We start from the raw sequence: 26,943 nt of genomic DNA on the forward strand, positions 1-26,943 counted from the left end.
GTGGTTTCGGCCCGCGCTCGGCGTTCGGTGGGGATGAGAGGCCCGCGAACTCGGGCTTGGGGCCGCATGGACACCCTGGTGCCGGGTCGGTGGCGACGGCGGAGGGCGGAGGAGCTTCAGGTTCCGGGGGACGCGGTGAGCCCCCCGGGGCCTGGGCGTGAGGAACGGGATGGCGGAGTCCCTGGGCATGCCCCGCTGGGCCTCGCGTCCCCCCGGGGGCCTTCCCGGGAGGAGGCCCGGCCGGGGTCACGCCCGCGCCCTCCTGGCGGGGTGGGTGGGGCCAGGGCCGGGGGGCGGGGTCAGGGGCGCGGCCGCGGCGCTGCCCCCCCCCCCGCCCGCTTCCGTCCGCGCCTGCGCGCGGATGCGGGAGCGGGGCTCTTGTTGCCCACTCTGCGAAGGACCTGAGCCAGTGTCGTTGGCAGTGTCCCTGACCCGTGAGCGGGCTCGGGGTGTGCGCGCTGCTGCTCGCGAGTCACGGCCCCGCGTGCAGGCGCCGGACCGGGCGGGGTGGGGCTGCGGGGTGAGCAGACGCGCCGGGGTGGAGTGCTTGGAGCGCAGAGATCTGGGCGCGGTGAGGTGAGGTGACTGGTGGGGGGGGTGCCGATCAAGGTCCGGCGGGAGCTGGACCTGCGCGGTCAGGCCTGCGTCAGACTGGGAGGGAAGCAGGATGGGAGACCGGGAATCGCTTAGCCTTTTAGGGAGCTGGAGGAAGTCCCGTCGGGGGGGGCAGCGCTCTGTGACTTCCACCTCTGCTTGCGAGTTGGCGGGTTCTCACCCCACCTCCTTTATTTCTCGGTTCCTTGCTAAGAGCACCAAGGAGCCGCCAGCCTTCCCAGCATCGAGTTCTTCTGCTTCTTCTGCGCCTACAGGCTTGGTAAGCCTGGAATCTGCCCCCTGAGTTAATGCAGGTACTGTTTTCTCAGATGTTTTGCACGGCATAACAGAAGTGGCTAGTCTCCTTCCCTGAATGAGCTTCCTCACCCCCCACTGCCTGACCACGAAGCCGCTGTCACTTAGGCCCTGTCACAGAAGCACCCCACTTCCAGGGTCCATGTTACCAGGGCACAGGTTAAGCTTCTGTAACGGAGGCTTCAAACCACATTGGCTCCAACGAGGTGGAAGCTTGATGCTGCCGCTCATAATGTGTGAAGGTGAGCAGTCCAGAGCAGTGGAACGGGGACCCTAAGTACAGGTATGGGGCTGGTGCTACCAGAGCAGAGACATCCCGGGACCCAGATTCCTCCGGTCTCCTGGCTCCTGCAGTCCCCAGTGTTGTCCTCTTATGCGAGGTCAGCGCTAGGTCATCACTACATTGCTCACATTCCATACGCTGGGAAGTAAATAGTAAAGTGACATGATCATACTGACATTTTAAGAGCTTATTCTGGGAACTCTGGGGAGAATGAAGGGTATGGTGGTCAGAGTTGAGGCAGGGAGGCAAGCAGTGTCTGGATTACGAGAGGTGACAGGCTTGGACAGAGAGGACCGTGAGACAGTGAATGTCCACAGAAGGCTCTGTATATTGCAGGAACAATGCACAGGTCTTGCTGATGGAGTGGATGTGGAAGGTCCTGGAAGGGGAGGAGTCTGGGCTGGCTCCCAGGGCTGTGACTGGAGCACCTGGGTGGGCAGCGGTGCCGTTACTGAGAGAAAATTGGTGTGGAACTGCAGGAGAAAAGGAGCTCCGCTTGGGACACACTGCATTTTCCATCTTTGGGACATTTAACAGAGGTTACAGATCCTGCTAGGCATTGAGTGGTTACCAGGTGGATTATCTGAATTTCACAATAACCTGTTACTGTTCCCAGATTACAAGTGAGGAAGCTGAGGTACAGAGGGGTTAATCAGCTGGCTCGAGGATACATAGCTAGTAGGGAAATAGGGCTTAGACCCCACCGTCTGCGTCCAGAGCCTGTCGTCTTGGCTATGGGGATCTGTAGCCTCCCGCATGGGGCTTCGCAACAAAGTCCTAAATTGGCCATAAAATGATGAAAAGTGTGATGCCACAGGCTGTCAGGGGCCAGGCACCAGAGGTCATTATTGATCGGAGAGGAAGAAAGGCTTAGAAGAGAAACCTTGAGTGATCTTTCGGATTGCAGTGCTGAAACTTCAGTGCCCAGCTTGAGGCTGCAGTACTTCCCTGCTGTTACCCAGGAGTAGTGAGTTCAGTGTCTAATTGCCAAGGTGTGTATGGCCCTTAATCTGATAAAGTCCTTGTTTATATTGTGTTCTGCCTTGGTCTTTGATCTAATAATCTAGATTGAGTTCAGTGAAGTGTCCAAGTCCAAGTCCTGAGTCTTCTCTCTCTCTCTCTCTCTCTCTCTCTCACACACACGCCCCCTTCCAGAATTTGGTACATGGAAAGTGCAACCCATTTCCTACCTACAGATTAGTGACTCTACACCCTGTGCATGAGAACCACCAGTGGAGTTTTAGAAACTGCAGCTGCCAGGACCCACCTCTGTAATAGCTCCACAAGTGATTCTCAGGCAGAGCCAGAGGCAGCCACCTGCTGGAATCCCCAAGTGTCCTGATTGTGGGAAGGGTACCTTATGTGGTGACATGTGGAAGTATGGTAGGGTTTATCATTTCTGTTAGGCAGACAAGGTTTGAGCACCTCTTGTGTAGCAAAAGCAGTATTCTAGGCTCTGCAAAAACAAAAGTGAAATCCTTGGTTAGATTGACCCTGAGACCTGGGGGCATCCAGTGCTTGGCTCTTTCAGGGCCCTGCCCACGGCACAGTCACCACACTACATGTTCCAGAAGGAAAGTGCATGCCCAGGACACCTAGAGTCGTGCATACTCAGCCTGTACCAGCCATGAAGACGCTCTTTCCAGACGACCTCTGTAAAAAGCAAGTTCTCTGAGAGAGCAACTCCGCAATGTCTGGGCTCACAGTCGAATTGGTATCTTTTCCTCTGCGTTGATCCAAGATCCCATTTTCCAGCTTTTGATTTCTAGAGATAAGTGGCCATTTCCTCTATTGTAATTTCCTTTGAATCTTTGTCAATATCCTGTAAAAATAACATATCAGGATGCATTAATGAATTGGCTGTTGACAGGCTTTTTTGCTTATCACTTGTTTTTTCTTTTAAAAAACATTTTCACCTTAGTATTTCTTTTTTGATATGTACTTTTTTTAGTTAATGAAGTATAATGTACATACAGTGTTATATTAGTTTCAGATACACAGTATAATTATTCAACAATTCTCTACCTCACTCAGTGCTCATCACAGTAAGTGTGCTCTTAAACCCTTTATTTCACGCTTCCACCCACCCACCTCCCCGGTGGTGACCACCAGTTTGTTCTCTTTATTTAAGAGGGTTTTTTTGGACTCCTTTTGTTTGTTCCTTTGCTCTGTTTCTTAAATTCCACATATGCAAAAGCATATGGTATTTGTCTTCTTCTGACTTATTTCACTGAGCATTATATCCTCTAGGTCAATCCGTGTTGCAAATGGCAAGACCTCATTCTTTTTTTGTGGCTAAGTAGTATTCCATTGTGTATATATACCACATCTTCTTTATCCGTTCATCTGTGGATGGACACTTGGGCTGCTTTCATATCTTGGCTTTTGTAGATGATGCTACTGTAAACGTAGGGGTGCATGTATCTTTTTGCATTGGTGTTTTTTATTTCTTTGGGTAAATACCCAGTCATGGAATTACTGGATCATATACTAATTCTATTTTTAATTTTTTGTGGCATCCCCACACTGTCTTCCACGGTGGCTGCACCGGTTTGCGCTCCCACCAGTGGTGCACAAGGGTTCCTTTTTCTCCATACCCGCACTAACACTTGTTATTTCTTGTATTTTTTATTTTAACCATTCGGACAGGTTGTAGTTTTGATTTGCATTTCTGTGGTGATTAATGATGTTGAGCATCTTTTCGTGTGTCTGTTGGCTGTTTGTATGTCTTCTTTGGAAAAATGTCTATTCATGTCCTGCCCATTTAATTGGATTATTTGGGTTTTTTGTTGTTGAGTTGTATGAGTTCTTGGTATAGTTTGGATGTTAACCCTTTATTGTGTATATCATTTGCAGATATCTTCTCCCATTCAGTAGGTTGCCTTTTTGTTTTATTGGTTGTTTCCTTCGCTGTGCAGAAGCTTTTTATTTTGATGTAGACTCAGGTTATTTTTGCTTTTGTGACCCTCGCCTCAGGAGACATATCTAGGAAGAAGTTGCTACGGCCATTGTCAAAAAGGTTGCTGCCTGTGTTTGCTTCTAGGATTTTTATGGTTTCAGGTCTCACATTTAGATCTTTAATCCGTTTTAAATTTATCTTTGTGCATGATGCCAGGAAGTGATCCAGTTTCATTGTTTTGCATGTAGCTGTCCGGTTTTCCCAGCACCATTTGTTGAAGAGGCTGTCTTTTCCCCATTGCGTATTCTTGCCTCCTTTGTCGTAGATTAATTGACCACACAGCTGTAGTTTTATCTTTGGGCTCCTCTAGTCTGTTCCGTTCATCTCTGTTTCTGTTTTGGTGCCGGTACCATGCTGTTTTGATGACTAGAGCTTTGTAGAATATCTTGAAATCTGGGGTTGTGATCGCTCCAGCTTTGTTCTTCTCTCTCAAGATTGTTTTGGCTATTCGGGGTCTTTTTTGGTTTCTTACAAATTTTAATATTACCTGTTTTAGTTCTGGAAAAAATGTTCTTAGTATTTTGGTAAGGATTGCATTAAATTTATAGATTGCTTTGGGGTAGTATGGGCATTGTAACAATATTGGTTCTTCCAATTCATGAGCATGGAATATCTTTCCATTTGTTTGTGTCCTTAATTTCTTTCATCAGTTTTTTATAGTTTTCAGAGTACAGGTCTTTGATCTCTTTGGTTCAGTTTATTCCTAGGTATTTTTTTATTTTTGGTGCAATTATAAATGGGATTGTTTTCTTAATTTCTCTTTCTGCTACTTCATTATTAGTGTATAGAAGTGCAACAGATTTCTGTATATTAATTTTGTATCCTGAGACTTTACTGGATGTTTTTGATGCAACTGTGGAAATTTAGATGTGAGTAAATTATGAAGTTCCAATCTACCATTTTCACCAATTTTTGGTGTTATGAATAGTTGCCTCTAAAATCAAGGGCTGAGGATATCTTATATCCCACTCTGCTCTGTTTTATAACTTTTAGACCTGCCTTTGCTAGTACTTGAAAAATTATCCAGTAAATTTAGCTAGTAGTCCTTGTCAGCAAAACCACTTAGACATGTTGATAGCTTTAACTCCATTCAAGTAACCCTATGGGGTCTAACTTGTAAAGAGAGAAAATCCAGAGTTAAATTTGCTTGTTTCACCTTGTAGGATATAGATTTTTATAGCTCATCTGCTAAGCAAGATCCCAACTGTGAGAACCTAATGAGTACTGGCGGTGGTGCCGACCCCAGCAAAACCCTTCACTCTGCCTTTCTGTGGTCGCTCTTTTCATTCAAGATAATTGCAACCCATGCCTCAAGAAACAAGTTATTTAATTCTCTCACTCATTTGTAGTTTTAAGGTTCATCTGTTGAGCTACTTTTACTGTCTGTTCTACTCAGTTTAATTGTATTCAGCCATCTTCCTATCTAGATGAAGGGAAACTTACCCATAATTCACCTTTGGTTATATCTCTAATACACATGTTCACACTGCCACCTGCATATAGCCTCGATCATTTCTAGTTTTTGGCAGATTTCTTTACATACAACACAGAAAAGTCAAAATGAGGTAACGGTCATTTGGGGGTACTTGACCATGCTTGGGGGGCTCTTTCAGGTGTCTCCTGGGCTCCGCAGTCATGGCTGGAGGACCATGATGTGGCTTCTGCTTCTTCAATTATCAGATGCCCAGAGTTGAGCAAGGCATATAGTAGGTGTTCAGCAAATACTTTTTGACTGATTAACATGTTGAGGGTGTGTGTGTGTCTAACTGAAAAGAAACAAAGGGAGGATTACACTAATGCATAAAATCCTTGGTGCTTTCAAAGTATCATTTGTTTAGGGAAAATTATAACTCAGCTGGCAAAGCCCCAGCAGTGTGCCCCATCATCACCCTCATGGTCATGACTGCGGCTCATGTCTTCTCAATTTCTCTCGTGTTCATTATCAAAACAATGTTGCTTAGCTGCTTTTTTTCTTTCAAGTGTACAAAGAAGTGATTTTTTGGTAAACTTGCAGTTGTGCAACCATAACCCCCAGTTTTAGAGCCCTTCCATTGCCTCATTTGTGCCCATTTTGCAGTAACTCCATTCCCCGCCCCAGCTCCAGGCAACTGCTAATCTTTATTCTTCTAGATTTGCCTTTTCTGGACTTTTCATATAAACAGAATCACATGTGCTTTTTCTTGCAGCTGGCTTCTTTCCCTTAGTGTGGTGCTTTCCAGGTTCCTCCATGGTAGGACATGTATCTGTAGCTTGTTCCTTTTTATTGCTAAATAATGCCCTATTGTACAAATATACCACATTTTGTTTATCCATTTTTCATTTGATAGACATTGTGTTGTTTATCCTTTTTGGATAAATTATGAATAATGCTGAAAATTTGGAAAAGTCACATGCAGATGTTGGTTTCCCTTTCTCTTAGACGCGGAGGACTGGAATTGCCGGCGCGTGTTGCCCAGGGAGCTGCATGCTGTTTTCCATAGTGGCACATGCTGCATCCCCACTGGCGGCCCGTAGAGGGCTCCAGTGACTCCGCATTCTCTGTTGTCTGATGTAGTCCTAGTGGGTATGCAGTTGGCGGTCTCACTAGGATTCTAATCTGCATTTCCCTAGTGACTTGCTGTTGAACATCTTTTCGTGTGCTTTTTTATCACTCATAACTTTTTTGGTGAATTATTCAAAACTTCTGCTCATATTTAAAAACAGCTTTGTTTATAATTTACATACCATAAAGTTCACTCTTTTAAAGTACACAGGTCAGTGGCTTTAATATATTTACAGAGCTGAGTAAATATCTCCATAATCTAAATAAAGAACATTTTCATGACCAAAAAGAAACTTGGTTCCCGTGGGCAGTCACTCTCTTTCACCCTCCCCTAGCCCTTAGCAACTACCTACTGACCTTCTATCTCTATCAGTTTGTCTATTCTAGACAATTCATATACACAGAATCACAATATTTGGTATTTTGTGACTGGTTTCTTTCAGTTGGCCTAATAATGTTTTTGAGGTTCACCCCTGTTGACACATATATCAGTATCTTATTCCTTCCTGTTAGTAAATAATATGACATGATATGGCTATACCACATTTTGTTTATCTGTTATTCAGTTGATAAACATTTGGGTTGTTTGTACTTCTGAGATTTTATAAGTAATGCTGCTGTGAACATTCACATACAGGTGTTTGCATGGACATATGTTTTCATTTCTCTTGGGTAGTTATTTAGTTGTGGAATTGCTGGGGCATATGGTGACCAGATGCTTAACATTTTGAGGAATGGCCAAACTGTTTTCCAAAGCAGCTGTACCATTTATGTTCCCACCAACATGGAATGAGGGTTCTAGTTTCTCCACAGCCTTGCCAACACTTGTTACTGTCTCTTTTTGATTATAGCCATTCTGGTGGTTGGGAACTGCTATCCCATTGTGTTTTTGATTTGCATTTTTCTAATGACAAATGATGTTAAATGTCTTTTCATGTACTTACTGGCCTTTTGTACATCTTTGTTGGGGAAATCACTATTCAAATCCTTTGCCCACTTAAAAAATTATGTTGTCTCGTTGCATTGAAAGACTTTTTTATATAATCTGGATACATGTCTTTTAACATATAGATGATGTGTAAACATTTTCTCCAAGAATGTGGCTTGGCTTTTTACTTTCTTAATGGTACCTTTCGAAGCTCCAGAGTTTTGGATATTGATGAAGTCCAGTTTATCAATTTTGTTTCTTTATAGATCATGCTTTTGGTGTCATATCTTAGAATTCTTTGCCTAAGATCACAGAGATCTTGTCCTATGTTGCCCTCTAAAGATGTTATGCTTTTAGCACTTACATTTAGCTCTCTGATCCCTTTTGTGTTAATGTTTGTGTATGGTGTGTAGGGAGGGCCCTGAGTCTCTTCTTTGCATGTGGACCTTGAATCGTGCCCATACCATTTTTGATGAAGACTGTGTTTTCCCCATTGAGTTGTCTTGGCACCTTTGTCAAAAGTCAGTTCACCATAAGTGTACGGGTTTATTTCTGGGTTCTTAGTGCTGTTCCATTGATCTGTATGTTTATCCTATGCCAGTACCACACCGTCTTGATTATTGTAGATTTTTTTAAGTTTACTTTAAGTTTTGAAATCTTTCTCTTTTTTTTGAGATTTTATTTATTTATTCATGAGAGACAGAGAGAGAGAGAGGCAGAGGCAGAGGGAGAAGCAGGCTCTCCGCAGAATAGGGAGCCCGATGCGGGGCTCGATCCCAGGACCCTGAGATCATGACCCGAGCTGAAGGCAGATGCTTAACTGACTGAGCCACCCAGGTGCCCCTCGAATTCTTTTTCATACATTGTTTGGTTTTTAGTGCTTCTTTGGTTGTATTTTTCAGTCTTGTCTCCCCAATTAGACTGAAAGCCCACTGAAGACCCAGCTCTGTCATTTCAGATTACCATCCTCCACACAAGTTAGTTCAGGTTTTTGGATTTCATTTTTCTCATCTACAAAATAGAAATAAAATTTCTTACCCTTCCTATGTCATGAGGTTGTTAAAAGGATCAAATGAAGTAACAAGTGTGGAAACGTTGCTAAACTGTAGTTTTTATCATTGTGAGTGACCTTTATTAGCCCCACTTATGGTGAGTAAATTTGTATACCTGCTTTCCTAAGATCCTTCACTTTAATCAGGAGTGTAACTTTGGTTTATAGTGGACTTTGTAAATCTCGCAAGCCTGTGCTTGATCCTCAGTAAGTCTAGTAAGTTCATTCATGTTTTTTACTTTAATTGGAAGTATGAGTGTGGCTTTTTTTTTTTTGCTCCGTTGTCTTCCTCTAGGTCGCTAGCCCGCCAGGAATTAAGTTGTCCCTCTTGCTTTTGACTATGGTCTTAGACTGCTCCTCTTCCCTAAACCTCCCTGTGTCCCAGCCAGACAGGGTGGGGGGTGTGCTGGGGAGCTCATGTACGGTAGGTTGACACATCTTCCAAAAAGTGGTTAACAGCTGAGTGAAGCACGGCATCGAGATGTAAGATCCATGTGGTTCAAGTTTTAGTGTGCCCTGAGAGCTGAGTGAAGCACGGCATCGAGATGTAGGATCCATGTGGTTCAAGTTTTAGTGTGCTCTGAGAGCGCGGAGTGGAGAGGAGGAATCCTGACTTCTGGTCTCCATAGTGGACACTGTGCCAGGTTTCACTGTCCTCGCCTCCCAAGAAAGCGACCCTCCCAAGAGGGCAAGATTGCTGTCCAAATCACAGTGTTATTGAAGAAGACTCCGTGCTTGATGGAAACCGTGTTTTCTCTGTAAATGACAGTCTGTAGGGCCTTACGAATCTTGCTGTTCCAGCATTAATGGTTCTGTATTCAGGGCTGGTGGACATGCTCCGCCACCAGAAGTAAACTGTCTTTACTGAACTGTACAGCCTCACTCAGCAAACTGTTTCTGGTAACTAGGACTCAGTTAACCAGCATTACACATTGCTAATACAAATGATCTTTAGAGAAAAAGGCCATTAGTCAATAAAAATCCCCATAATACCTTCAGAATGAAAGGTTAGATGTGTGTGTGTGTGTGTAGAGAGAGACTCACCATTAACTGCAATTCCGAGTTCTAGTGATTTACATTGGTATTCTGTCTAGAGTATGTATGCTTAACTCGTGTACTAGTGTATGCATTAAAGATGGTTAATTCAAGGTGTTTAATTTTTTAAGAATTAAGCCATTTTCTTGTGCAGATTAGAGAGAATACAGGATGTTTCTCTGTTGACGTGTTCAGGAAGTTGGCATCTTTTTTCTTCTCCACACTCCTCTGGGGCATAGAGTGGAGAACAGGTTTCCAGAGGTGGCCCAGGCCTGTGCTCTGTGGGCTTGTGCCCCCTCTTCTGGCTCACCAGTGTGTCCCAGGTGCGTCATGAACACATCCCCAGTCTGGTTTCTACAATTCTGCCAAATCGTGAAGCCTGTAACACTCCTCCCTCCCCCCATTTATCCAGCTGGGCCCCCATCGCTTCTAATAACAGAGAAAGTCCGCGGCAACAAAGGTGGGCTCGCGCCTCCTCAGTGGAGGGCACCTCGTCTTTGCCAAGACCTGCCAGGGGTTTTGTTCTGTCATTGAGGCAACACAATACATATTTTATACTTTAATTTATGTGTCTTATCAAGTGTCTTTTCTTAGCCAACTGTGTTTCTGTTTCAACTGTTCTCTAGTGAGGTTGCTATTCAATTGATATTCAATTATTGTTAAGTAATGGGGTCTTTGTGTATACTTGGGATTTTAATTTTGTTTATACAGTGCAAGTGTCTTCTTAGTTGGGTGGTAAATCTTCATCTGCCTTTATGAAGGCTGACATAGCCTCTCCAGGAGGGAGTAAAAGTGAGCCATGTAACAGAATCCTAGAGTTAAATGTCTCTGCAGGCTTCATTTTCCTTTGGTCCAAGCCAATCCATAATAACTGGACAATTTGCCAAGTAAGTATACAAGTCAATGGCATATGCAGTCAGCTCTCAATAATCCACCGTGAATAGCAGAAAACATGAATAATTTAATCCACTCAGCTGGTCGGGAGCCCCCAAGCAGGTAACCCCCACGTCCCCTAGAGGAGCCCAGCTCTTACCGACCACCTAGGTACCAGCATGACTCCCCCTTTCACCTGCCACCGGGTGTGGGGACCCAATTCCCTAACCGCCTGAACCACTTAAAGAATGTCAGCTTGTCGCCGTGGATGATCACAAGTCTGCTGACCTTAAAATGTAACAAATGTTATTTGACTCCACACAGAAATGGTTTAGAATGCACTTCCAGTGTTTTAGGTTTCATCCAGAAAGTATAGGTTCTAGCTCAGAGTCACCCGTCCGTGCCCTTTTGCTCTCCTTTCTGGCAAGTCTGATGTTGTTCAGAAACAAGCAGGGAAATAATATCACTGTCAGCCCGCTGTGGTGTAACTGATGGGGTAAGCTTGAAGCCTGTGTATAAAATGACATGGGGCGTATTTAATATTTCCACTTTTTCCCTTTAGCCCAGATTGTGGGAAGTTGGCAGTAAACCAGTTTTACACATCGAGCTTGTGTTGACAGTGTAAAGATTGAGTACATCCTGAGTAACTGGAGATCTAGGTCCTCGGTCTTCTTGGGTGTTTTCTCTGACTTGGGCAAAGGCACAGAAGGCTGCATTCTTTGCAAACGTCTTGAAGATGATTAGTAGGATTACTGCAGTATCCGGGAGAAGAAGAATTGGATGTACTCCGATAGACCAGAAAACCACACAGGTGTCAAATTAAGGTTAACAAGGGCGCTGAGGAGAGCCCTTCCATGCAGAGACGAACACTCAGCACCAGGGCTGGGGCAGCTGCTTCACGTGGAGAAGACTCGGGGGCAGTGGGGGATGCCCACCTCTCTTGGACGTGCCACGCCATGTGGCCACTGCGCCCGTTCCACTAGGGTGGGTTTCTTCTCTGTAGACGCACTGGCTGAGCCGTGGAAGGCGGTCATTCTTCTCTCTACGGTGGGGGCCACTTGGCTTTGCAAGTATTTTTTATGGTTTATTTTAAGAGGGATATTGACAGTTTAGAAACTCTGGAGCAGGATGTCTAAGGATAGGAAGAGTCTGGAAAACATCTCAGGTGTGAGATAGTGAGAGGCAGTAGGAATGGTTGGTTGGAGAGAGGAAAGCTCACAAGTACCTGAGCGCGATCTGCAAACATCTGGAAGGATGTTTATCTCCTGCTTGAGGGACTATTTATTTTATGTTGCTCAAGAGGGGAAAATTAGAATTAGTGGGTTGAGATTATGGGAAAGCAATTTGGCTTAAATCAGTATTTCTAGAAGTATGGTATACGCACCACCAGGGGTATGAGAGATTGCTTTCTCTTCATCTTCCAAAACTTTATTTCAAAGTAGTTATAGATTTACAGAAAGGTCCCCCCCCCCCAAAATAATGTAGAGAATTCAGGTATACCATCAGCTAAGCGGCTTACGTGATGATAGTACAGGGAGCGCACCGTGAAATTAGCCCTGGTGAAGCGCTGCTAACTCTGCTCGACCTTCTCCTGTCTCACCTGTTTTCCCACTAACAGCCCTTCTCTGACCCGGACGGGATCCAGGGCCCACACTGCACGTAGTTCATGTGCTTCTCGGTCTCTTCGGTCTGCGTGTGACACTAACCAGTGCTCATGACCTTGACACTTTGAGCGAACGGTAGTCAGTTACTCTGTAGAGTGTCACTCAGTCTGGGTTGTCTGATGTTTTCTATGATTAGATGAAGACCGCAGAGGTGAAGTTACGCCTTCTCAGTGCATCAGATCAGGGCTGCGCGGTGCCAGTCACTACTGCTGGTGTTGACCTTGTCCCTCCGTGAAGGTCATTTCATCCACTGTAAAGCCACTTTCTTTCTCTTTGTAATTAATAAAAACCTTGGAGGAGATGCTTTGAGGCTGTGCCAATAACCTGTTTCTCCTTAAACTTTTGCCTAGTGATTTTAGCATCTACTGGTAAATCTTGTTTGAAATAACTTTCACTGTGGCATTTACTTCATGGTGGTTTTGTATTTTCCTCATTCCTTTACACCTGTTAATTAGAATTCTGCTGAAAAGGAGAACACTAACTCTTCCCCCTCAATGATGTATTCATTTGCTGATGTCATGGTTAGACTCCCAGGTCTTTATTCTCTGGATTACAATCCAGTGATGTTGTTACTCATTTTATTGCCCAAGCTGTTTGGCTTTGGCCACTGGGAACCCCTTCAGGATGGCCTGCCTGTGTCTTTTTGACGTGTCCTCATCCTTTTTAAAGAAACTTATTTTGGATGACACAAAATGTCTCAGGCTCATCTTATGCTTTCCCTGTTCCATGACTGAACCAGCGCCTCTCCATGGAGCCTAGATTCCTTCAACGGGAGAATGGTAGTTAGAAAGCAGTTTCTACGTGCTAGGTATAGTCTTGCTGCCACTAGGATGTCACCATGACAGCAGACATAGCTAGAAAATGTACGTATGGGTGTATGCATACATCCTAGTAATGTAAGTATTCGTACTTATGCTTCCTATTATGTGCACATCCACACAGCCGTATGCATTCCTCTGCTGCTGTCTGGATACATATTGAAAACTGCATTCATGCTAATACTTCCCGTCCTGATCCAGCACCCCTGGGTTCTTTTTTTTTTTTAAGGATTTATTTATTTGAGGTGCGAAGGAGGAGAGGGAGAGAGAGAATCTCAACCAGACTCCACACCCAGCATGGAGTCCAATGTGGGGCTTGATCTCACGACCCTGAGATCACTACCTGAGCCAAATTCAGCAGTCAGATGCTCAGCCGACTGAGCCACCAGGCGCCCCACCACTAGGTTCTTTAATAGCCTTCTCCCTTCCCTTATATGTAACTTATCTCTTCCACAGAGAGAAACCTGGCTCTTCTTATTTACAATATGTTTACTTATTTATTCAATCCCAGTATACCAATAAAATAGTTTCAGATTGCTAATCTGTAAGAAACAGATTTGCTAACTAGAGTCAGTATTTGCATACAGCTTTTTTGTCCTTAGACTTAAGAGTTTCTAGTGAAAATCGTATTTTCCAGAATTACTGAGGATCGTTCTGTATTTCAGTGTGGCTGTGTTACTTGTTTGTAAAATGGTTTCATTTGTTACCATTTGTGTTCCATTTGGGTCTGATGTCCTGGTTGATTTAAATTTGGTCCTTATTTTCGGGTATGTGAAGTGTCACTGGTTCTAAGACTAGAGCTTCTGTAGAATTTGCAGCAAGTGTCTGCCTCCACTTTATACCTGTCGTCCCCCTTCTCTGGTACCTTTTCCCACCCACTCTCCATGGAAACCAGCGTCTTTAGTTACTGGCGCCTCCTCCCTGTATTTCCTTTGTGCGGATGAGCAGACGGGAGCGGGTGTTCTCATCCCCCTTCCTGCATTGCACATCTTCTTTTGCACTTTGTCACTGTACGTCCTGGGAATCGCTGCGAGCCCATGCACGCAGGTCTTCCCCTGTTTTTTACAGCTGCCTGGAGCTGTGTTGCTGAGCTGTGCCGCGCTTCTCCAGCTGCTCGCCAGCCTGTGCCCGTTTAGGTGGTTTCCAGTATCTTCCAGCTTAACCAGTGCTACAGGGAGTAACCTTTGTGCAGCCTCTTTTCACATGTTGTTGTAGGTATGCCTACCCAACAGGTTCCTGCAGGTATAATTTCTGGGTTAAAAAGTCTCTGTAGCTTTTGTTAGGTATCACCAAGTTTCCTGCAGAATTTGCAGCCCAGGAGATGCCTTTTTCCCTACAGCCTCGCCAACAGAGTCTGCATCACACCTCAGCATTTTGCCAGTCTGACAGATGCCAAGTGCCCTGTGGGGTCTTTTTGTTTGCTCTTCTCTAAGTGTGAGTGAGCTTGAACTTGTAAATTTCTTTGTTAATTATCTGTACATGGCTTTTTCCCATTTTTCTTTTGTGTGTTTGGTCCTTTGTCCCTCATTTTCTAGGAGAGTTTCATATATTAAGGGGAGTGGCCCTTTTCCTGTGGTATGTGCTGCAGATATTTTCCTCCAGTTTGTCAGTTATCTTCTGTTTTGTCTAGGGTACCATTTTGTTTTGTTTCGTTTTGCCCTGCAGACATTTTTATTTTTATGTAGTCAAATTCATCAATTTTTGTTTCATTAATTCTGGGTGTGGAGTCATAGGGAGAAAATCTCCCTATACCAATGGCTCACCCATGTTTTCTTCTAGGAATTCTATAGTTTCATTTTCTCACATTTTTAGATCCTTAATCCATTTGAGGTTTATTCTTATATATGATACAAAAGACACATCTGATTTCATCTTTTTCCAAACGGCTACCCAGTTGTCCCAGCACCATGTATTAAAAGGTCCATCTTTATCCCAGTGACTTGTGATGGCAAATTTCCATATATATTCAGGCTTATTTCTGGACTTTTTATTCAGTCCCATTTGTCTATTTGTCTGTTACCAGCACCACCCTTCTTACATAGAGTCTTTATAGTATGGTTTTATGTCCAGTGGTTTTAATTTTGTTTTTTCATTTTTATTGATAAAAATATTAGTCTAATGAATTTTTCTCTGATTACTGCTTTAAAGGCATCCCATAGATGCTGATTTTTCCCCCCAGGGTTTTCTTGGCTATTCTTGCATTCCTACCAACAGTGTAGGAGGGTTCCACTTTGTCAGCATCCCCTCCAACATCTGTCGTTTCCTGACTTGTTAATTTTAGCCATTCTGACGGGTGTGAGGTGGTATCTCATGGAGGTTTTGATTTGGATTTCCCTGATGCCGAGCGATGTTGAGCACTTTTTCATGTGTCTGTTGGCCATTTGGATGTCTTCTTTGGAAAAATGTCTGCTCATGTCTTCTGCCCATTTCTTGATTGAATCATTTGTTCTTTGGGTGTTGAGTTTGATAAGTTCTTTATAGATTTTGGATACTAGACCTTTATCTGATATGTCATTTACAAATATCTTCTCCCATTCTGTCAGTTGTGTTTTGGTTTTGTTGACTGTTTCTTTTGCTGTGCAAAAACTTTTTATCTTTATGAAGTCCCAATAATCATTTTTGCCCTTGCTTCCCTTGCCTTTGGCGATGTGTCTAGGAAGAAGTTGCTGCGGCTGAGGTCGAAGAGGTTGCTGCCTGTGTTCTTCTTTAGGATTTTGATGGACTCCTGTCTCACATTTAGGTCTTTCAACCGTTTGGAGTCTATTTTTGTGTGTGGTGTAAGGAAATGGTCCAGTTTCATTCTTCTGCATGTGGCTGTCCAATTTTCCCAACACCATTTGTTGAAGAGACTGTCTTTTTGCCATTGGACATTCTTTCTTGCTTTGTCAAAGATGAGTTGACCATAGAGTTGAGGGTCCATTTCTGGGCTCTCTATTCTGTTCCATTGATCTATGTGTCTGTTTTTGTGCCAGTACCATACTGTCTTGTTGATGACAGCTTTGTAATAGAGCTGGAAGTCTGGAATTGTGATGCCGCCAGCCTTGCTTTTCTTTTTCAACATTCCTCTGGCTATTCGGGGTCTTTTCTGGTTCCATACAAATTTTAGGATTATTTGTTCCATTTCTTTGAAAAAAGTGGATGGTATTTTGATGGGGATTGCATTGAATGTGTAGATTGCTCTAGGTACCATTGACATCTTCACAATGTTTGTTCTTCCAATCCATGAGCATGGAATGTTTTTCCATTTTTTTGTGTCTTCCTCAATTTCTTTCATGAGTATTTTATAGTTTTCTGAGTACACATCCTTTGCCTCTTTGGTTAGATTTATTCCTAGGTATTTTATGGTGATGGGTGCAATTGTAAATGGGATCGACTCCTTAATTTCTCTCTCTTCTGTCTTCTTGTTGGTGTATAGGAATGCCACCGATTTCTGTGCGTTGATTTTATATCCTGCTACTTTACTGAATTCCTGTATGAGTTCTAGCAGTTTTGGGGTGGAGTCTTTTGGGTTTTCCACATAAAGTATCATATCATCTACAGAGAGTGAGAGTTTGACTTCTTCTTTGCCGATTTGGATGCCTTTGATTTCTTTTTGTTGTCTGATTGCTGTGGCTAGGACTTCTAAGACTATGTTGAATAGCAGTGGTGAGAGTGGACATCCCTGCCGCGTTCCTGACCTCAGGGGGAAAGCTCTTAGTTTTTCCCCATTGAGAATGATATTCGCTGTAGGTTTTTCATAGATGGCTTTTATGATATTGAGGTATGTACCCTCTCTCCCTATACTCTGAAGAGTTTTGATCAAGAAAGGATGCTGTACTTTGTCAAATGCTTTTTCTGCATCTATTGAGAGGATCCTATGATTCTTGTTTTGTTAATGTATTGTATCACGTTGTTTGATTTGCAGATGGTGAACCAACCTTGCAGCCCAGGGATAAATCCCACTTGGTCATGGTGAATAATCCTTTTATTGTACTGTTGGATCCTATTGGCTAGAATTTTGGTGAGAATTTTTGCATTCATGCATCCATGTTCATCAAGGATATTGGTCTGTAATTCTCCTTTTGATGGGGTCTTTGTCTGGTTTTGGGATCAAGGTAATGGTGGCCTCATAAAACAAGTTTGGAAGTTTTCCTTCCATTTCTATTTTTTGGAACAGTTTCAGGAGAATAGGTATTAATTCTTTAAATGATTGGTAGAATTCCCCTGGGAAGCCATCTGGCCCTGGGCTTTTGTTGGGAGATTTTTTGATGACTGCTTCAATTTCCTTTCTGGTTATAGGTCTGTTCAGGTTTTCTGTTTCTTCCTGGTTCAGTTTTGGTCGTTGATACATCTCTAGGAATGCATCCATTTCTTCCAGGTTATCTAGTTTGCTGGCATAGAGTTGCTCATAATATGTTCTTCTAATTGTTTGTATTTCTTTGGTGTTGGTTGTGATCTCTCCTCTTTCATTCATGATTTTGTTGATTTGGGTCATTTTTCTTTTTGATAAGTCTGGCCTAGGGGTTTATCAATCTTGTTAATTCTTTCAAAGAACCAGCTCCTAGTTTCGTTGATCTGTTCTACTGTTCTTTTGGTTTCTAGTTCATTGATTTCTGCTCTGATCTTTATTATTTCTCTTCTGCTGCTGGGTTTAAGCTTTATTTGCTGTTCTTTCTCCAGCTCCTTTAGGTGTAGGCTTAGGTTGTGTATTTGAGACCTTTCTTGTTTCTTGAGAAAGGCTTGTATTGCTATATACTTTCCTCTTAGGACTGCCTTTCTGCATCCCAAAGATTTTGAACAGTTGTGTTTTCATTTTCATTGGTTTCCATGAATTTTTTAAATTCTTCTTTAATTTCCTGGTTGACCCATTCATTCTTTAGTCGGATGCTCTTTAGCCTCCATGTATTTGAGTTCTTTCCGACTTTCCTCTTGTGATTGAGTTCTAGTTTCAAAGCACTGTGGTCTGAAAATATGCAGGAAGTAATCCCAATCTTTTGGTACCGGTTGAGACCTGATTTGTGACCTAGGATGTGATCTATTCTGGAGAATGTTCCATGGGCACTAGAGAAGAATGTGTATTATGTTGCTTTGGGATGGAATGTTCTGAATGTATCTGTGAAGTCCATTTGGTCCGGTGTGTGATTTAAAGTCTTTATTTCCTTGTTGATCTTTTGCTTAGATGATCTGTCCATTTCAGTTAGGGGGCTGTTAAAGTCCCCCACTATTATTGTATTGTTGTTGATGTGTTTCTTTGCTTTTGTTATTAATTGCCTTATATAATTGGCTGCTCCCACGTTAGGGGCATAGATATTTACAATTGTTAAATCTTCTTGTTGGCTAGACCCTTTAAGTAGGATATAGTGTCCTTCCTCATCTCTTATTACAGTCTTTGGTTTAAAATCTAATTTGTCTGATACAAGGATTGCCACCCCAGCTTTCTTTTGGTGTCCATTAGCATGGTAAATGGTTTTCCACCCCCTCACTTTCAATATGGGGGTCTCTTTGGGTCTAAAATGAGTCTCTTGCAGACAGCATATGGATAGATCTTGTTTTTTAATCCAGTCTGATAGCCTGTGTCTTTTGATTGGGGCATTTAGCCCATTTACATTCCAGGTAACTATTGAAAGACATGAATTTAGTGCCATTGTATTGCCTGTAAGGTGACTGTTACTGTATATTGTCTGTGTTCCTTTCTGGTCTATGCCCCTTTTAGGCTCTCTCTTTGCTCAGAGGACCCCTTTCAATATTTCTTGTAGGGCTGGTTTTGTGTTTGCAAATTCCTTTAGTTTTTGTTTGTCCTGGAAGCTTTTTATCTCTCCTTCTACTTTCAATGACAGCCTCTCTAGATATAGTATTCTTGGCTGCGTCTTTTTCTCGTTTAGTGCTCTGAAGATATCATGCCAGTCCTTTCTGGCCTGCCAGGTCTTTGTGGATAAGTCTGTTGCCAATCTAATGTTTCTACCATTATAGGTTACATATTTCTTCTCCCGAGCTCCTTTCAGAATTTTCTCTTTGTCTCTAAGACTCGTAATTTTTATTATTAGATGTCGGGGTGTTGACCTATTTTTATTGATTTTGAGAGGGGTTCTCTGTGCCTCCTGGATTTTGATGCCTGTTTCCTCCCCCACATTAGCAAAGTTCTCTGTTATAATTTCCTCCAATATACCTTCTTCCCCTCCCCACATTAGGGAAGTTCTCTGTTATAATTTGCTCCAGTATACCTTCTGCCCCTGTCTCTCTTTCTTCTTCTGGGATCCCAATTATTCTAATGTTGTTTTATCTTATGATATTGCTTATCTCTCGAATTCTGCCCTCGTGATCCTGTAGTTGTTCATCTCTCTTTTTCTCAGCCTCTTTATTTTCCATCATTTGGTCTTCTATATCGCTGATTCTCTCTTCTGCCTCATTTATCTTAGCAGTTAGTGCCCCCATTTTTGATTGCACCTCATTAATAGCTTTTTGATTTCGACTTGGTTAGATTTTAGTTCTTTTATTTCCCCAGAAAGGGTTTCTCTAATAACTTCCATGCTTTTTTCAAGCTAGTGTCTTTAAAATCATGATTCTGAACTCTAGGTCCGACATCGTACTAATGTCCGTATTGAGTAGGTCCCTGTCAGACGGTACTACCTCTTGTTCTTTTTGCTGAGGTGATGTTTTCTGTCTTGTCATTTTGTCCAGAGGAGAACAGATGAATGAGAGAACCAAATGCTAACAGGTTAACAACGTCCCCAGCAAATATACTCTAAACAAATCAGAAAAGACCTGAAACCAGGGAAAAATAAATAGAAAGAAAGAAAAAACAAAGTGGAAAAACAAAGAAAAAGATAAAAACAAACAAAAACAGAACAAAACAAACAAAAAAACCAGAATATGATTGAATATGATCAGGCTGGTGCATAGATCAGTGCCACACATTAGATTTTGGGTCTCTTTTGGTCTGTTAGAAGAAAGTGCCTCCCAAAATTTTAAAGAAAGAAAGACTTGTGTATGTACAAAATAAGGGTTGATATGATGATAGGATGGACTGTGATTGTAAAGATGAAAAGTATAAAAAATTTTATAAAAGGAATTGATAAGAAGTTGTTTGAAAAAAGAAAGAAGAGGATTTAAAAAAAAAAGAAAAAAAAAGGGAGAGAATGTGATCAGGCAGGAGACTAGAACAGAACCATACACTAGTGATTTAGGGTATATTTTGATCTGTTAGAAGAAAACTGTATCTCAAAATTTTTAAAAGGAGAACAACTTATATATATATGTCCAAAATAATGGTAACTACTATGAAGGGATAGAATATGACTCTAAAATGAAAAATAAAAATTTTTTAAAAAGGGATTGATAAGATGTCTGTTGAAAAAGGGAAAAAGAAAAATTCAAAAAAAAAAGACAGTTAAAAAAATTAACTTTGAAAGACTAATGAATCATGGTAAAAAAGCCATGAATTCTATGTGCAGTATTCCCCTAGCGCTGGAGTCCTCCCGTTCTCCTTGATCGGTAAACTTGGTCTTGGCTTGCTGGCTGTTCGGGCTGATCTTCTGGGGGAAGGGTCTGTTGCCGTGGTTCCCAAATGTCTTTGCCGGAGGCGGAATTGCCCCGCCCTTGTCGGTCCGGGCTAAGCAATCTGCTTGGGTTTGCTCTCAGGAGCTTTTGTTCCCTGCAAGCTCTCGGTACAGCCTTGGAGGACCAGGGTGAAAATGGTGGCCTCCCAATCTCCGCCCCGAGGAGCTGAGAACTCAGGGCCCCGCTCCTCAGTGCGCCCCCAGAGGAAAGCAGTCACTCCCGTGTCCTCGGTCTCCGGCCGCACTCCGTGCTCACCCGGCCTGTGACCGAGCGTTTCTATCTCTGGCACCCGACCCCGTGTGGAGTCTCCAAACCCAGCAGATCCCTGCAGTGCGTTCCCGCGCCGCTCCTCCCGGGGGAGGAAGGGGAGTCTCCCCGGATCTGTCGCTTGTTAGGTCCCTGCTGGAGGAGCAGTGGCCCGACTGGGCCGCGGATCACAGTTTATGGCCACCCCGAGCTGAGAGCCCGCGCCTCGGCTCCGTCTCTGCAGCCGGCTTCCCCGCTCCGATCCCTGGGAGCTCTGGCGCACTCAGGCTCCCCCGGTCTTTCTGTGACCCCGAGGGTCCTGAGACCCCACTGTCCCACGAGGGTTCCACCCCCGCTTAACCACTGCAGCGACGTCCCTCAGCGGAGCCGACTTCTAAAAGGTCCGATTTTGTGCTCCGCGGCTCTATCACTTGCCAGAAGCGGCCGACGGAGGCCCCTCCCCCGCCGTCTATCCTCCCGAACATCGCCTCGGATTCACTTCTCCGCACGTCCTACCTTCCAGTAAGTGGTCGCTTCTCTGTTCAGAGAGTTGTTGCTACTCTTCTCTTCGATCTCCTGTTGAGTTCGTAGGTGCTCAGAATGGTTTGATCCCTATTCAGCTGACTTCCTGAGACCAGACGAAATCCAGGTCTCCTACTCCTCCGCCATCTTGCTCCGCCCTCCAAATTCTATACTTTTAGTTTGTATTTACTCTTTCACTAAAAGTCAATATAGGTTTTTTAAATATCCAAGTGGAAATGACTTTTTTGTTTTTGTTTTTGTTGATAATGTATACTTTTATTACATTGTGATCAGAAAGTATTGTTTGCAGTATTTCTACATTATGGAAATGGTTGATGTTTTCTTTGTGACCTAATATATGACCATTGTAGGGAATGTGCAATAGATTCTTTTTTTTCCTTAAAGATTTTATTTATTTGAAAGCAAGGCAAGAGAGAGAAAAGAAGCTGGGGGAGGGGTAGAGGCAGAGGGAGAAGCAGTCTCCCTGCTGAGCAGGGAACCTGAGCAGGGCTTGATCCCAGGACCCTGGGATCATGACCTGAGCCGAAGTCAGACGCCTAACTGACTGAGCCACCCAGGCGCCCCTGTGTGATAGACTCTTTAGGATCAGGGAATGGACTTCACTGTATATCTGTGAGCTCTACCTTGGTTGATGGTGTTGCTTAGATCTGTCTCTATTTATTTCTTGTGTACTTGCTCTGCCTTGTATGGAGATGGTGTATTAGATCTCCCATTTTAATTTTTTTTATTTTTTATTTTTTTAAAGATTTTTATTTATTCATGAGAGACAGAGAGAGAGAGAGAGAGAGAGAGAGAGAGGCAGAGGGAGAAGCAGGCTCCCAAGGAGCAGGGAGCCCGATGCGGGACTCGATCCCAGGACCCTGGGATCATGACCTGAGCCGAAGGCAGACGCTTAACCATCTGAGCAACCCAGGCGCCCTAGATCTCCCATCTTTAGTACGTGCCTATGTGCATCTCCTTGCATATCCTGTCACTTTTGTTTCGTAAAGGGGGTGGTTATTTTTCTTTTAAAGATTTTATTTATTTGAGAGAGGTGGGGGGGGAAGCACAGAGAGAGAGTGAGAGGGAGAAGCTGACTTCTCGTTGAGCAGAGAGCCCGACATGGGGCTCCATCTCAGGACACTGAGATCATGACCTGAGCCAAAGGCAGATGCTTAACTGACTGAGCCACCCCGGTGCCCCAAGGTGGTGGTTGTATTACTTGGTGTGTAGATGTTCATGAGCATTATGTCTTCGTTGCAGACTGTGGCTTTTAATATTAAATATATCCTCTTGTGTTTAACCGTTTGTGATGTGAATTCTACTTGGTCTACTTCTCTCTTTTTGTTTCATTTACCTTTTCCAGCCTTTTGCTTTTTGGCCTTTCTGAATGACTTTATTTTAGGTATGTCTCTTGTGTACAGGATACAGTTGGGTCTTGTTCTGTGAACCCAATTAAAAACCTTTTTCTTTAAATAAGTAAATTAAGTCCATTAATATTTATTGACATGACTGATTTATTTGCTTGTAACTCTATCAAAATATTTTATGATATGCATATTTTGTTGTATTTGCCATTCCTTTAGGAGATCTGTATTCTTTGCTTTTATATTTTTGATTTTGGATTTAGATAGATTTGTATTTTCTATTTATTACCTATGTATTTAAACCTTTTTTTATGTCCTTAGTAACCCGTTTTGTTAAACTCTTTATTGTCTGATTTGGTTTTTTTCCTTGTATTCTTTAATGCACACCGGTTGCTCACACAGTAATGACCTATACATTAATCAGAGTTTTTGCTCTTTACCTCTTCCTTCATCTCACATTTAGTTGAATTATTTCTGTTTTGTCACAGTATGTAATATTTGTACATCAGTCTTCCAGCCTAATTGCACCTTTATTTTGGTCTAATATGTACATCTAAATATTTTTAATGTGTCTCATAAATCCTTTTGCTGAAATTTTCCCACTCGTCAGTAGGCAGATAAAGTTTACCCTCACATAGAATCCTCAAGAAGGGCCGACTGGGTGTGATATTCTCCAAATTCATGAATGTTAAAAACTGCTCTTCTGTAGTCTTGGTAATTGAATGATGGCTTGCTGGATTTAAAATTCTTGGTTCATACTTTCATTGAATTTATAATGTTGCTCCATCGTTGCCTTGCTTGTGTGTTGGTTTGAATGTCTGTTAGTCTACTTCCTTTGCGTATTTATTGATTGGTGCCATGGGCCTTGAGGACTTTGTCCTTACCTTTGAAATCCCATAGTTTCATTAGGATGCGTCTCAGAGTTGATCCTTCTGGGTTATTTTTCCTGGGTACCCAGTGAGCCCTTTCCTTTGAAGATTTGGGCCTTTCTCTATTCTGGAAATTTTCTTGCAGAGTTACATGTTTGCTTTACTGTTTTGTTTTCCTCTTTTACGAAGTCAGATTTATGGACATCACTCCTTTGTCTTCTCTCCCCACCACTTGCTTTCCTCCCCTTTCCCGTCTTTCTCAGTGTCGTGGCCTCCTCTTGGTTGTGGTCCTGGCTGTCCTCAGTGCCCTTTGTTAGTTTTCATTTGAATTGATTCTCCTTGGGTGTTCTGTAATTGATTCCTCATTTCTGAGGTAATTTTGTTTTCCTTCCATAACTTTCCTGAGTCTGCTCACCTCTCCCCTGCTTTCTCCATTTTTGTCCTTTTCTGTTTTTAATTCTACGTTTCTAATTCAGTGTGGTATATTTAATTATGTTTTTGGGAGTATAAATTCCAATTTTCTTTTGACTCGTGGTAGTTTTCAGGAGGACGTTTTTATGGTACCGAGTGTTTAAAAGATTGCGTCTAGTGGCAGCCTCTTCGGTTGGTTTGGCCAAGTGCAGGGGCTGCCGTGGCAGCTGTTGGCTGGCTGCTCGGCTTTGGTGAGGACAGGCCAGGGTGAATCTAATGATACTCCTCTTTACTCCTAGGACCCTCCACTTTCCCTCTTTCTCTTTTAGCTTCACCACTCAGTTGCCGAAGGGTGCTTCTCCCTTCCTCTTTTGTCTGTTTTCTTCCCTGGAATGCCTCTGTAAATGGTGTCTGTCCTCTTACACTGCTTGTGTGGGCCTTGAAGTCCCTTCCCTGACAGAGGCAGTCAGGCACGTCATAGTGTCTTCATGTTCGTATGGACTTCCTCACCCTTCTGCTGTGCTCCTCTCTGTCTTGCGGTCTTTCCCTCTGCCCTGGCCCACTGGAGCTCATGAAGACAGGTGTGAGCTAGGGGCACGAGGGACCTACACCAGGACTTGGTGGCTTTTCTCTTACCTTTTTCTTCATATTTCACATTCTCTGGCTTCATGTTATGCCCAGGGTGTGGTTTGATGTAGAATTTATAGTTTCATTTGGGGAACCATAAGGAAGTCAGTGACTGCGTAGCCGGCCTTGTCTTCAGCCATCCAGAGGTCAAGCACTCACCCAAGAAATTCTTCTCAGTGGGCTGAGGGACTCGGAGCTCAGCATTTTCCAGTTTAATCCTAAAATTTCCATGTAATCTTTAAGGCATATTAGACAACAGTAAAACTAGCACTCTAACCTATGATATAAGGCTTCTATATTGAATAAATCCATTAAAAAAAAAGTCAATTTAGAAAACACAAATAAGTAATAGTACAGATAAGGAACAAATTTCGTAGAAACCATGTCGATGGTTTGCAGGAGACCAGAGAGGCGGAGGGAGCCGCAGTGTAAGGGCCGTTTACTGACCTGGCGGGAGCTGTCCAGCAGCAGGGCCCACAGGCTGGCCCAGGGAGCAAGGGATGGACTTTACGACCCTTTGCAAAGGTCTTCCAGCTTCTCAACTTTGTGTCACTGAAAACATTGTTACCCTTCAAAATGCACAAAGTCTTGGGATTTTGAGAGTGAATAATTTTTTTTTTCTTTAGTGTTAGAGGATTGCTTTTGTAATTTATCTTTTTTAGTTCATGGGGAAGCAAAAACCAAATGCTAACTTTCCCAGAGGTTATCAGTTATGGAGCATGTGTGCAACCTGAAAATAAGTAAAGTTAATTTGCTCTTCAGTGTCAGTAAGACAAAGAATTATTCACATGTGAATTATTTACATTGTATTAAGATAGTATGGAACTCGAAACTAGGCAAAATGTGTTGAAGCATGTAACTAGTTTCCTGAACAAAATTGATAGATTTTATATATTTTCAATATCAGTAAACCAGTCACAATAGTTTATTATAAGAATTTTGGCCAAAATTGTTTCAAATGTCTATTTTAAATCCATAAAGCCAAGTAAACCCCAAATAGTGCTAGAAATAATGAGGTTAAATATAATTGATGGAACGTGTTCCTGAAAGACGGTGTTTAAAGTCACCCCTCAAACGTCCTATAAACTCACTCGGCTCTACAGGGGTCTGTGTTTGCAGCTGAAGTTTGCAGAAAGCAAATCCAATTAGTGTCCTGTGCTCCCGGAGCCGTCTCCAGTGAAGTTTCATGTCTTTCAGAAACGGGCATGCAGGAGAGTAGAAGCCGCCGGGCCGGAATGGGGCTGCACCCCCGCGAAGCTCAGCGCCCTGATGTCTTGGAGTGGCGGGGGGCTGCCACGTGTGGGGGTAGGTTCCCATTCCCACCAAACCAGCTGTGACCCATTTAAATATTTTAATAAAAAGTGTAAATAATGACTGTCCTGATGCATCTGCGGCTGTGATTTGTTAAATAGATTCCTCAGAACGGTGGAAGGAGCTCAGCCCAGCCTTGCCTGAGATGTATTGCGGGGGAGTCTGTAAGTGCATTCACCTTCTTGCTGTGACATAAAAGACAGACTTGCTCTTAAATATTAGATCCATAAAACAAAGTTAATAAAAACGGCAATTACATTTCTAAGGAATGAGGGATGTAAATAAAAAGATGCAGATTGATTTAAGCTTTTCTTGGCATTGTGCTGGGGTGCAAAATGATTTGTTTCCAGCTTCAGATTGAAAATAGAAATGAAAATACACTTAAAATTTTTTCTTAACACAGCGTTCAGGGGAGGGAACAGGCTACCGGATACGGTTAATAGGGATCATTTGAGGACATCTTGGAGAGAAACCCTGACCTCAGTTAATTATCCGAATAGGAATGGACATTGTTTTCTCCTTTCCCTGGTTAAGCTTTCTTTGGTGTTCCCATAAACTTCACAGAAACCACAGATTTCAGAAGGAGAAATGCAGTGTTCACAACATTAATTCAAAGTAAAGGAGGTCTAAGATGACCAGAGTCAGATTCTCAGTTTCCTGAGAATATTGGGCAGAATATCGTAAAGTATACACTGGCATAATAATACCTTTGTTATTAATTGTGCACTTACTCTAAGAACAAGTTAATGTCTTTGATAACCTCTGTAATTCTTGTTTTTTTATTTTAGATTTAGAATCTTAATATTGCAATAAAATAGAATTATGTTTCATTGCCACATAGAAACCAGGAGTGTGTGTGTGTGTGTGTGTGTGTGCGTGTGTGTGTGTGTGTGTGTGTGTGTGTGTTTAGAAACCAAGTATGTGTGTGTATCTCTGTATATGTGAGTATATCTTAGGTTGCCCTCTAAAGAGGTTAGAGAAACGTATTGCTC

General features: G+C 42.9%; 1 long non-coding RNA gene across 1 annotated transcript; it reads left to right on the top strand.

The window, feature by feature from the left end:
- On the top strand, positions 1–26,081 carry LOC112830285 (uncharacterized). Its single transcript, XR_003209881.2, has 4 exons — positions 1–135; positions 809–908; positions 25,838–25,945; positions 26,053–26,081. It is a non-coding gene; the product is annotated as an uncharacterized lncRNA (long non-coding RNA).
- Positions 26,082–26,943: the final 862 nt, after the last annotated feature.

This window comes from Callorhinus ursinus, unplaced genomic scaffold (assembly GCF_003265705.2).
Source record: "Callorhinus ursinus isolate GAN/ISIS: 27379988/994484 unplaced genomic scaffold, GSC_fseal_2.0 scaffold58, whole genome shotgun sequence".
In the NCBI taxonomy this organism is placed as follows: domain Eukaryota; kingdom Metazoa; phylum Chordata; class Mammalia; order Carnivora; family Otariidae; genus Callorhinus; species Callorhinus ursinus.